This window comes from Ammospiza nelsoni, chromosome 11 (assembly GCF_027579445.1).
Source record: "Ammospiza nelsoni isolate bAmmNel1 chromosome 11, bAmmNel1.pri, whole genome shotgun sequence".
NCBI classification, from domain to species: domain Eukaryota; kingdom Metazoa; phylum Chordata; class Aves; order Passeriformes; family Passerellidae; genus Ammospiza; species Ammospiza nelsoni.
The window spans coordinates 12,432,890-12,445,568 of NC_080643.1; the positions used below are offsets into that span (position 1 = coordinate 12,432,890).

The 12,679-nt window shown below is 38.1% G+C and overlaps 1 protein-coding gene across 2 annotated transcripts in view; it reads left to right on the top strand.

Annotated features, from left to right (window-relative positions):
* The window catches only part of ARHGEF3 (Rho guanine nucleotide exchange factor 3), a 112,930-nt gene that overhangs the window by 25,080 nt on the left and 75,171 nt on the right, over nt 1-12,679 (top strand). The gene's annotated exons all lie outside the window — the stretch shown is intronic.

Consider the following 12,679-nt stretch of genomic DNA (forward strand, 5'->3'; position numbering starts at 1 on the left):
GGTCTGTAGGTGTGCTTTGCAGAGCTTTCTCCTGTCAGGTTGAGCAGGTTTCTTTAGCAAGAAGAGAGCTGTGAGATGTCCCCTGACTCTGTACACTTAGTTTGGAAAAATTGTATATTCTAATTTTGTAGTCATAAACAAAATTGTGATTTCTTATGTTCCTCTACTAATGTGTAATTTCATGTAACTGAAGCAGCTGTCCCTGTCTCCCTGAGGAACAGAGGCCATGAATGTTCAGCTGTTTGTTTTTCTCATAAAGGTAGGATGGGATCACAATTTTCTCTTACCATGCTCCTGCCTCAGGCCTTTAGCAGCTGACTTCTACCTACAGAAACACGTGATTGTCACAAAGGGCAGGTAGGAACATTGACCAAAGACTTGAGAACTGGCAAAAACTTGTTTTGGATTCTGAATCTCTGGTGTCCTTATTTATAGGGAAATGGTCTTGTGTTAAATCTCATCAAAGTTCCTGAGTATTATTTCCTTGCCAATTTCAAGTCAAACTGTTTTAATTGGTGATTAAAATACTATTTTTTGTCCAGTCGGGAATCTGTGATTCTCTTTCCAAGGTATTGGTAGTCTCCAAAGCTGTCTAATCCATCATCAGGTCACCGTTGATTTAGGATTTTGCATCGGTAGGTGAATAGATGAGGATAGTTTGTAGCCTTGTGAAGCAACAAGCTGTGCTTCCCCGGAGAGATTGCGGAGCTGTTTTCTCAGCCTAACCCGGCAGTTTAGAACTTGCTCAGGTAAACAACCCTGTGGTGCTGCAGAGCAAGGTTTGGGATCAGTACGGATGCCGGCTGTCTTGCTTTGTTACAGACTTAGCCAAGAGGAGATTTTAACAAAGCACGTGAATTTCTTTTGTTTACAGTGCCAACTTGTGTAGGAAAACAAGCTGAGTTATTCAATTGCCTGTATTTGTTTGTAAGTGAAATATCTAAAATTTCAGGTTCTTTACACAGTACTTTGTACATGTTTTGAGATTTCTGTTAGAACAGGTTTTTGTGTGAAGCTGTTGTAAAAACGTAGTTACACCCACTTTTATTATGTGTTAATTGTCTATTAGGCTTTGTAATTGGTGTGCAAAGATTGACACTCCTGATACCAGAGCATGCTTACAATAAATGTCTGCTATGGTAATTTAATGCTTTAATAGCCTTTTAGCAATCAGTTACATCTCAAATGCACTATAGAGCAATTTCTTTTGTTAACTGAGGCTTTTGCTCACAGTAGAACTCCATTACAAGTGTACTGCAGCTCTGTTTATATTCCACTAAAGCAAAGGTGTAACTGCTTTGATCTGGTTTCCATTAAAGATAATGTAAAAATACTGTAATGCTTCTTCTCTGCATCTTTTTTCACAGTGCAGTTGAGTTTAGCGATCACCTTGAAGCTCTTTGTTTACATATCAGACACAGTGTTAATGTTTCTCTTTGTGGTTAATATTTAATATTTTTCACTTGCTAGTAATTTAAAATATATTTCTCTTGAGAAAAGCCACACAATTTTACAAATTTGGACAAAAAGCAATTTCATTTCTCCCCAAGCATAGTGGTTGATTCATTATGCCAGTTTAAAGAACAAGCTTTTCCCCCTATTCCATAGATTTACTTGAAGAATGAAAGTTATGGCACATTTTGAGTTTAAAGATCCAAACAAGTAACTTTTATCTTCCTCAGTAGGACACTAAGGGACATGGCAGCTCAGAGTTCTGAAACCATTTTCTTTGCTTTTTGAGGCACCTCAGCAAGTCAGACTTGCAGAAAGAAGGTGCCTGTGTGTGGTTTGAAGAGAGCCTGGTTTCCTCAGGAAATGACATGTGGCTCTGCTCTTCGTCTTGCCAGCGAGTTTTGAACTCATTGCCTGGCTTCGTTTTTTAGAAGATATAAAACCTGCCAGAGCACACGAGCTCCGGTTTAGCAGAAGTGTGTGAAATGTGTGGCTGGGGTGAGAGATGCTGCTCAGGGCTGGCCTGGCGAGGGAGGTCCTCGCAGAGCGTGGCCGTTCCTGTCCTTGCTGAGGGCAGCAGCACGGGCGCTGCCTGAGCTGAGCCCTGTCCTGGCATGGCAGGGGCTCACAGAGGTGGGGACACAACCTGGGACTGCTGCTGGAAGGACCTTCCTCAGCTGCCCCAGCCCAGTCAGCCTGTGGGAGGAGGTGGGGTTCTGCTGTCACCCTCTGTTCTCAGTGCCAAACCTGACATCTTCAGCTCTGGCTGTGGCCATGGGCTCACATCTCACCCCGTGCCATGCGAGTGCTGTTTTACCTCATTCTGGTGCCACCTCGGTCTCTTGGAAGTAAGAAAGCAGCTTTTATCTTCAATCTTTACCCTGAACAAAGAGCCCATAGTGTAGCATCAGAATTGCAAACTTGTTCTTCATTACTGTGCCACTTCTCCCTAGTGATTGGCACATCAAATCTGCTGTGTATCTCTCCTTTCTGGGTTTGAAGTTGTCAGGGTTAGGAGATCTGCCTGGAGGGCTCTTAGATAACATTCTCAGTGCATCCTGCGGCAGCCTGAAATCCTTGATGTGTGACCCCCACTTCAGTTGGAGGCGGTGAGAGTTCAGCTGAAGTGAACTCTTTTCACATCAGTTGTTCATAAAACATTGTTTTTGATGTATTTGGAAATAAACAATGCTGTCCTGAAAGCACAGATATTGTTTCATTAATCAAGTGATATAGTGTGATTGGCAAAAATCCAACATCTTGGCTTGAGAAACATACTTCATGTATTCAAAAGGAGGAGGATCACTCACTTAGGCTACCAACAGCAGTTCTGGTATCCATGACCACAAAGGAAATGTTAAATACTTTTGCATCATCATCGATCAAATCAACGTCTGTTTAATTTCTTCCCTTGTGGTTCGACTCTTACTTCAGCTGCTGTAGTAACTTGGGAATATTGTCCTGGTCTTCCAGTACTTTCTGTGTAGAGACTGAAAAAGGCTGTTCTTTTGTGTTTGTGACTGGGGAGATTTTTAGTTTTTATAACTAAATGTTTCACTGTGTGTCTCTAATGTACCTTGTTGAAACCCAAATACATTAGCTATCAGCAAGAGTGAAAACAAAGATAATTGTGCTCTATTTTAAAGGCATGGCATTAAAAGTTTCAGTGGAAACATAACAGCAGAGAGTGTCTAAAAAAAACCAACCTAACAAAACCCAGAACATGATGGAAATAAAGACCAAAGCTCTGTGTGCAGATGTGCAAATGCTACTAATTTCTTCCACTGGTGGCTCATCACTGTTCTGCTTTACAACAAAATCCCATTTTGTGCCTCACTTCATGTGTTAATGCCTGGTTTTGCAGGGATTGTAATCAAGAAGGAAAGGAAAAAGCACAGGAGTGTCTGTATCCATAGAAATAAATTATATTTTTTTATATATACTTTTATATGCATTTTGGAAAAAATTAGCTCCAGATATCTCCTACTGATACTTTTAAAGGAATGTTCTTTGACCTGGGACAAAACATAAACAATTTAAAAGCCATCATTGGTATAATGTTATTTTAAAATACAGGATTCTGTACTCGTAAGAAAATTATTTTAACAAGGTTTCCTGTATGTTCTTGTAAAATGGTCTTGGGCTGAAATTAATGTAGTTAGTGTATTTATATTGAAGAGAGTAGAAAACCTAACTTGTTGCTGACAAAAGTAGACATAAGTGAACATTTTCTGTCCTGAGTGGATATTTTGAATAGACCTTTAATGGTACCACAGGTTTGAGTCCATTGCATTCAGGGTTTCTATAGTAATTACTATGGCAACAGTGATGCAGAAAATGTTCCTACAGGAACCCAGCTGTGAATAATAACTATCTGAAAAAATTTTGCTTTTGCATCTCATGTTAAATGTCCCTTCAGTGAAAGTATGGGGGGGTTGCTTACTTTATAGGAAGTAATTCTCTTGCATAAAGCCCCACATATGCTGACAGGTGTGTCTGGTTTCAGAGTAGAAACACCTTTTCAATGTATTGCTGAAGTATCATCCCAAAGACCAATGAAAAGTGTTAGAAATGTTAGGTGTCAAATTTGTCACTGGCTTCAAATGTTCTGTGTTGTAGAGAAACTTCTTCAGCCAAATTTGTAGCATAAAATCTGCTCAGGAACTATAACTTGGTTCTATCTTGAAGAATTGTGTAAATCATTTACATGTGACAAATACTGTTAATAAATACTGTCTCAGTAGCCTTCTGACCTCACTGTGCCACAAAGGTCAGGATCACACAAGTCACGTGGCAGAGGTCAGTATTTGTTGACTTCAGTGTCTATTTATAAATTTCCTTCAAAAACTCTTCTTCTTTTTTCAGAAATAATTTTTTTCAGTGTTAAATAAAATATCCTCAAACTGTTTGTGGTTGCATCTAGCTCTCCTTGTACTTGTAAATTGGCCTTTGTGCATACAATTGCCTTGCTCATATTTATTTCACTTTCATTTGGAACAAAGGGGGAGCCAGTCTGGTGTTTATGATATGAATAAACTTTGAAACTTGAAAGCATTTCAGGGCTTGATTTGGTAGATTCACTGTCATGGAGTAACCCAAAATACTTTTGGTACTCTGGGGATTTGTGGCCACAAAGACAAGTTCTAATGATTTTTATGTATAGAAAAAGGGAAACTAAACTAGTAAATATTTGCAAGATTCTGGTAATTATTTTTGAGATCGACAAAAATATGTTAAAGCTGAATATAAATGAAGAGTGCTTTGTTAAATATGAGCAGAAAGCAGTTTTCTAAGCCCTGGGGGCTGATAGTTGCTCTTAGAGTTATTTATGCAACTTAATAGGAATTATTGTGCAGATGGAAATGTGATGAAATGGAGGTGAAATCACTATTTATTTGGGCCCCTGTGGTGTACAATCTGCTAGTAATGCAGGTGAAAGTCTTCTAAGCAAAAAATGTCTTTGTAAGTCTAAAAGCTACATAGTTTGATCTTGATGACTTGTATCTAAATATCACATGCTGATATCACATGCATTACAGATGTTTCAGCTGTCTCTTAAATATTTTGTTGCATTTATTGTACTTACTGGTCTTGGTAATCTAATAGATCATAGGTGTTCTCTCCCAGGTTTTGTTGGATGCTTGTCTTTAAAACAACACTCAAAGGAAAAAGATAAAGTATTGTGATTTGGGATTAAAAGAAAAAAAATTGTAAGTCAAATATCTAGAAATGGCAAAATGTTGAAAAAGTTGAAGCTTTATCCCTCAGGCTTGATATAAATATTGCAACATGCCATTAAAAGTTTTGTTATTGATAACGTGATGAGGACAAGAGGAAATGACCTCAAGCTGTATCAAGGGAGGTTCAGATTAGATATCAGGAAGGATTTCTTCACTGAAAGGGTGGTCAGGCATTGGAATGGCTGCCCAGGGATGAGGTGGAGTCACCATCCCTGAGCAGGAGCTCAGGAAACAACTGGATGTGACAGTGAGTGCTGTGGTTTGAGTGACGTGGTGATGGTCAGTGAAAGGTTGGACTTAATGATCTTGGGGGTATTTTTCAGCCTTAATGACTGTACTATTCTATGAATTTCTGACTTCCCCCCACTTTTTAATATTCTGTGCTTTACTTAACTGACAATGTGTGGGAGAATTTCTGTTGTCCATGTTGTAGTTATGCCATCATAAAATACTTGCTTGTATTCTGAGCAGGGCCCCAGAATGCTGCAGCATTTAATCTTTGGTGAGATATTTATGTCCAAGTTATTGACCTGTATGTGACAAAGTAGCTAAGTGGAATTTGCCATGACAGCCTCCAATCCTTTAGGCATTCTGGAAGGCAGAACTAATGGAGACAGAAAATTGTGGTATGATTTAACTTTTTAAGAGAAGTAGTTACTGAATACTGAAAATAAGTCATGGGCATGGCTGCATCCACTGGAGAAGTTTAGTTTGTTAGCTCTGGTGGTGACAGGCCTGTTACAATCTCAACATAAGATGTTCTGGTCTGTCTGCATAGAGATTGCAGGAGTGGTTCTTGTCACTCGGTGTGAAACCTTTCAAGCAAGAACAGTCTCGCTCAGTGAACCATTATGCTGAAAGTTAGTCCTCTTTAACTGATCACATTTAATAAAAACAGATTTCTTTCCTTGTCTGACTGGCTTAGTGCCATATCCTTGAGAGCAAGGTGTGAAAGTATCACGCAGCTCTCCTGAAAAGGTGTGTAGGAGTGTTTTACTTTTCAATACAGAAAAGTCTCGAAATTGACTATAATGATCCTGTGCAACGTTTTAGTTACAAACCCACAATTTTTGCCCTTTCGGGTGAAATGCAAGCTGTAATGCAGAAAAAAGATGAATTTGCAAATGAAGGATGAGGAACCAGCAGTACCAAAGTTTTAAAATAGTGTATAGGATTGACTTGCCTCCAGGTGTTACTTGTTTTAAATACTGTTGCCCTCTGTTCAGTGCTTCTGGTCTCTCTGAATGCCTGTTAGTGAATCACAGCTCCTCAGGAACTCAAGTTTACCTTCAGAAAGAGCCAGATGAGATACATCCAAACAGAAAGGGCTTTCAGAACACACCCATTTCCTTTATCAAGAATATCATGTGGCATTTGAATGGTTTTGACAGTGTCAGTAGGTTCTCTATGGTAAAGATGAAAATGTTATTTGGGTGGATTTTGAACAGCTAAGAAATTCCTTGTTTGATTTCTCTGTGTGGAAACCTTTTTTTCCTGTCTAACCAGCAAGTTATCCGGTCTTGCTGACCTAAGTGGATTTCCCAGCTTTAGGGTCTAGTTTGAAAAGAAAACGAAGCAGACTGGTCTTTCCTTGAGCATGAGTGTTGCGAGGCTTTTGCCCCGAGGCTTGGCTTTTTCTCACTGTGGTGATGGGAGCAGTTTAACCTTAGCACCAGATCTTGTTTCTCCATGGACCAGAGGATCCTCCCTGGCTGTTGGGTGGAAATGAGCAAACATTTCTTTTGAATGAGCAGTTGTGCTCCCTGCAAAGAATTTAATGTGTCTCTGAGATGCACAAATGCGCTGAGGTAATGACTAAAAATTAACAAGTGTTATTGCTGTTTTTTCTTCTGAATATATTGAAACGATACAGGAATATTTTTAAGCTGCATAGTCAAAGTAAAGCTGTGAATTATGTCTCTCATCTCAGCCTTTTATAATATTCATGAAACTGATTTTTTTTTTTTTTTTTTAAATAGAAACATAAAGAAAACAGCTGTACCTTTGTGTAACAGCAGAGAAGTCTGGGTCCTCCTGCTGGCCAGAGCCAGGATTTCTCTCTCAGATGTGACCAGAGTTCATGGATATCAAGGGGGATGCTTTTATAGTCCTGTATATTGATGGCATTTATTGCATCAACCTGCAATAATTAGAAATGAAGAAATAATTTGTTATTTCTTTAAAGCTTTAGATCAAGCTTGTTATTCTTCAGAAGGTGAAATGTTACATCATGTGGAATGTCTGAGTTTTAGATTGAGAAGTAGCTCTTCAGTTGGCCTTCAGATTTCTTTTTTTCATCTTTCATAAGGATGTTTTTAATTTTTGCAGGAAATGAATCAAATACAGAAACGAAAAAAATGCATTTTGTAGCTGCTTTGGGTTTTGTTAGAGCTACTTTATGGTAGGGTGCATTGATTCACAGGGTAAATAAACGTGCTCTGCAGAAAGGATGGGAAAAGAGTAGGTGTGTGACAGCTCACTGCTACATGTACCTGCTTTGGCTCTGCAGCCACATTCACAGGGGCTGTTTTTCTTTCTTAATGCATTTATGCCAGTTCATGAGAGTAGGACAGTAAAAGATTATGTTCATATTCAGGAAGTCAGCACAGCAGCTGAAAATCAGTCATCTGTGTTTTTCCTTGGTATTTTTGTTTCTCTCAAGACACAAAGTGTTCAGTCTTGCTCTGCTGATGAGCCTCCCCACCCCCAGTTACCCATTTGTGATGAGCTTCTGTCTGCAGGACGGGGCCCAGGCAAATCAAACATGCACCCAGCCTTAGAGTTGCTTTGCCTTTAGCAAGAAAAACCCATCAAGTAAACTCTTTGTATAAACTTAAATATTTTTTGAGCCAAATTCTGTTGTATTAGATTTGCTTTACACTTCTGGAAAATGAATGGAATTTTCCACGATCTCAGTTTGGTGCCAAAATGAACAGGCTTAGTACAAAAGAGAAATAGTGTTTGAGATTACAAGTGGATGATTCAATGTTTTTTATTAAGCAGGTCAAAGCATGAGCTTTTTTCCGGCTTTTAAAATCAGTACCAAAGGTACATTATTATTACCTGTTATTTAAATATCTAAGAAAGTCTGTATTCAAAACTACTGTTCAAAGCTAAAATGTTCTTGCACATCTCAGGCTTCACCAGGTAAACCATTTTGACATTTTTTGTGTGTGGCATTTAGTACCACAACTATTCCAATGTATTAAAATAAATGTGCTTTCTGACCAATGTTGTAGTGTACATATTGATGGGTTGAGCAGATGATATCAGAAAGACCAAATCTGAGCAGTAGGTACTATTTATTATTTAACAGTATATTGGTAAAATATTCACAGCTGTAGTAACAACCTTTATTTCTGCAGATAGAAAAGAAATTTTAGTTAGCACAGTTTGTCTCCAAGTGGTTTGAGCTTTCCTTTCATTATCTGAGTAGTTGTGTAGATGTGAAAAATGAGCTTTTATCTTTGAACGGATGTAGGAGTGGAATATTTTAAACAAAACATGCAGTTTGGATATTCATATCTTAGAAATACTCTTGTAGTCAGTGATTCTGTTTGCAGATAGACTGGAAGATCAGATGAAGATGTAAAAGTTGTGTGAGCTTAATATAAACTACCATAAACTGTTCACTTAACTTATCATGCTTCAAGGCAGATGAAACATTTTGTTAGTAAATGTAATAGAAACTTTTCAACATTCAGTCTGTGTTTTAGGTTTTAGATTCCTTTATACACTTTACCTACCAATTGTCATTATATAACTAACCCACAGCAAAGTAAATGTTGCAGAAAAAAAGCTCCACTGATTTATTCTGAGAGGCATGTTAATTTAGTGTGTAAAAATCTTTTTATAGTATATGCATTGTGTGTGTGTGATGGAAACTAAACAGAAAATCCTGTGCATCTTAAGGACAAAAGCATTTTATTCCCTAGGCTACAAAACCGTGGTAGAAGCACCTTGGTCAAAGCAAGTGCCAGAGCACAGAGGGTATTATCAGTGTCAGAAATTCCTGCTGTAATAAAAGTTTTGTTTGGCAAAATTCTAAATGATTCTTACTGAACTGTAGGATCACTGGGAGCTAGCAGGTAAGCAAGTCAGTCATTCCTGGTAAATGCTTCAAGGGATCTAAGATATATTTGTGTTGCTAAGAAGTGAAGCTGCCATTTCCTGGCTGATGCTGCCAGTGCTGGAGCAGAAAGGTGAAATGGAGGATATGCAGTTAAAACTTGTGCTGATGAGGAGGAGCAGTTTGACACAGAGGGGTGAGCTCAATGCTTGGTTTCTCCAGGGCTGCCTCTCCAAGAGACAGACCCCACTTGTACTTTCCTCCCAGTGGAGGGACTTTGTTTCAGGTTTTATTCCCAAAGTAAACTTTCCATAGTGATGCCCAAGCCAAGCTCAGATGGAGGGTTTGGTGACCCATCCCTCCCACTGTCTGCAGAGTTCCTTTATATCCTCACCTTTTAGTCTTTGCTTCTTAACACTGTGGTGCCCAGGAGAAAATGTTTTGGTGCCTTTTAGCTAAATGAAAAGAGATCCACGTGTAAGAAAGGTCACATGTTAGAAATTGCAGCTCTGAGACTCTCGTTGTAAGTAATTTTAGGGAGGAACTCCTCCTCTCAATCTCTGTGATCTCACCAGGATCTAGTCTGTGATAACCCATTTGGTGCATTTCAAGAGTGTTATCACAGTGCATTCAGTTGTAGGAACCATCTCTGGCTTGCCCTTGACATTTGAAAAATTCTTCCTATGGTATCTGAAAAATTTGTTTTAGATTTACGTGCCTCTAAAAGTCAGTTCTGCTCATCACTTTTAATGTCCATTAATAGCTCCTCTTTTTTTCTTCAAGCTAATGTTTTATTTTGTTCTATCAGCTACCTGCTTATGCCAGTGATGATTTTTGTTATTGGTCTTGTAAATTATTTTGTTACAAAACTAGGTGCACCTAATACACTATTGGACACCTATCCTTCCTATCCAAGTGTAATATCTATTGGCTGTTGCAAAAATAGAATTCTTTGACAGTTTTGCAATTAAAATATCAAATAGCTATTTAGTATTTTAATAGTTTTATAACACAAGCTGCTGCTTATTTATCTTATATCCTGTTGCACTTCAAAAAGAATCTATCCAGTAAACAGAATGATCTGAGGTAACAGTAGTAATGTGTTAGTAGGAAAAAAAAAGAGCAAAACATTAATTTAAAATGTGTTTGAAAAAGCTTCAATGCTTTATTTTTTTTTCAGTACAGTTTTCATTGATGTTGACAGTGGGAAGACCAAGTGATGAAAATCACTTTAAGATAGTGAAGGACCAAACTGAAAACTGTAAATGAGGTCTTGCTTTTGGTAGAACTAAATTTTGTCACTTGAGGTGCATTTGAGAATCAGAAGGTTTATGTTACTTCATCTTCACTTGGGGGTGTGTTAGGCTGGAAAATGTTGGTTCAGAATGGTGTTTGTAAACGTTTTAAATCTGTTTAATGTAGATCATCCCTAGTTATGGGAACAGTGAAATTTCTGAAACAGTCTTTCAGGAAAATGGAGGGGATAGTTCTTGTGCAGTTCTAATACCTTGGTACCTTTGAGATGGGCTGTATGAAGTGCTTGTTTGTAATGGGAAAGGAGACTTGGAACATTCACTGTGTTCCAGACTTCAAATGCCTCTGATAGAGTAGAAAATAGGGAATGCTTCAGTCTGATTTTAGAAGAGTGCTGCACACATGGGGTGGAAAAAAAATATTTTGTGGAGAATTTTGTTGTACCCTGATACCAGATTGGGTCAGCAAGTCATGGAGGAGCATACAGTGACCTCCATATGCTTGTCTGACTTGTTAATTAACTCCTTTTGGTAAAACCGTGTTGTTTGATTAAGCTGCTACATTTAAGGCCCTTTAATAACACCACAGTAGCATTAACAAGAAGAGTTAGCAGGCCATTGTGAATGATGGGGAGATTCATTCTCATCAAAATGAGGTAAGGCTCTTGACTGATAAGAGGGAAGAGGATACCTGTTGTGATACCTATTGCAAAATGTAAATTTGATGTGTTTGCTCTTTATAAAGACTGTTTTTGTGTAGTCTTTTGTGTTGCTGTCAGTGAATGGCAAAGTTAGAGATGGATAACAATTGCTTAGTCATCCTCTTCTACTGGATGGACTTTAGTTGAGCGTAGATGGATGATATGACAAATTTATTGCTTATTACAGAGTTCTCAGTTCTTATTACAGAATGATTGGGAGGATAGATAATTTTTAATCAAGTCATTCATTTCCCTTGAAATATTGTCTAAACTCTCATAAACTGAAGTTGAAATGTCTTTTCTTCCCCTACATTCATCCTAGTAAGTATAGAATTACTGCAATTCTTAACAAAGTGGGAAAATAAATGCACAGATGGCATTAACATACAAGATCAAAATGATGAAGTGTAAGTTCAAGCATATATTTTTTCCAAAATTACTAAGGAGCACAGCTTTATAGAAAGCTCACTATGCTTTCTCAAAAATCTGACTGGTTTCCAGTGTGATATCAACTGTGAATAAAAAGGTGCAAAACACCATGAGGACAATTGATAATCTGTGTAACTCGCTCTTGTTTATCACATTCTTCTCTTTTTTTAATGCACTTACTGTTCCAGTGAGGCTTTTATGTTAGAAATTCAATTTCAAAATATTTTAACTTGGAAAACTGTAGTGGAGGATTTATTAGTGGGACAGCTAAAGTCTGTTGTGTATGCTGCCTTCTGCTCTTTGCCAATGCACTTCAACATCAACATTTTTTTCTGGTTGGCAGGCTGGTACAGTGAAAAACTAAGGAGATTTACATCTCAACCTTTGATGTTACAAAAGGAGATTTACATCTCAACCTTTGATGTTACAAAAATTATTTATCATAATTATAGTTATTTGCATTATGCCGGCATCTAAAAATATTTACTGTGATCACAATTCTATGATGTGTTTTAATGAACATGAAAACAAAAATGTTCATACACCAAATATTTTATACCAAAAAATAGAAGACAGAAGAAAAGACAGTGGAAACTATTGCTCTCCTGATTGTAATAAAAAAATTGAGGTATGGTGTGTTGGCATCCTTCAGGAGCTATAAGCAGCAGGAAGAACTTGTGTTAATTCAGTGCTTTAACGTTGTGTTATTGTTGGATGGTGAGATTTGACAAGCAGCCATTAATTTGCTGGTTTTTAACCAAGTTTTTGTGCTCCTGTTCCTATGTGTGGTCGCTTCTGTAACGTGTCTGATTGCAAGGTTGGAGTTGCAGCGTGCTCAGCACTTGGGTCCTGCTGCCAAACCATGTGTTGGTCTGGTCAGCTTCAGCAGGTCGCTCGAGCTTTGATCTGACTTCATGTGTAAAATCTCAGCAATGTTTGCCTACCTTTGTGAACTAATTAAGGATCTTGCTGGTAAAAAGCACTCATTAGGAGAGAAGTGAGCCATGTTATGGTTACTTTTCAGAAATAATTGTC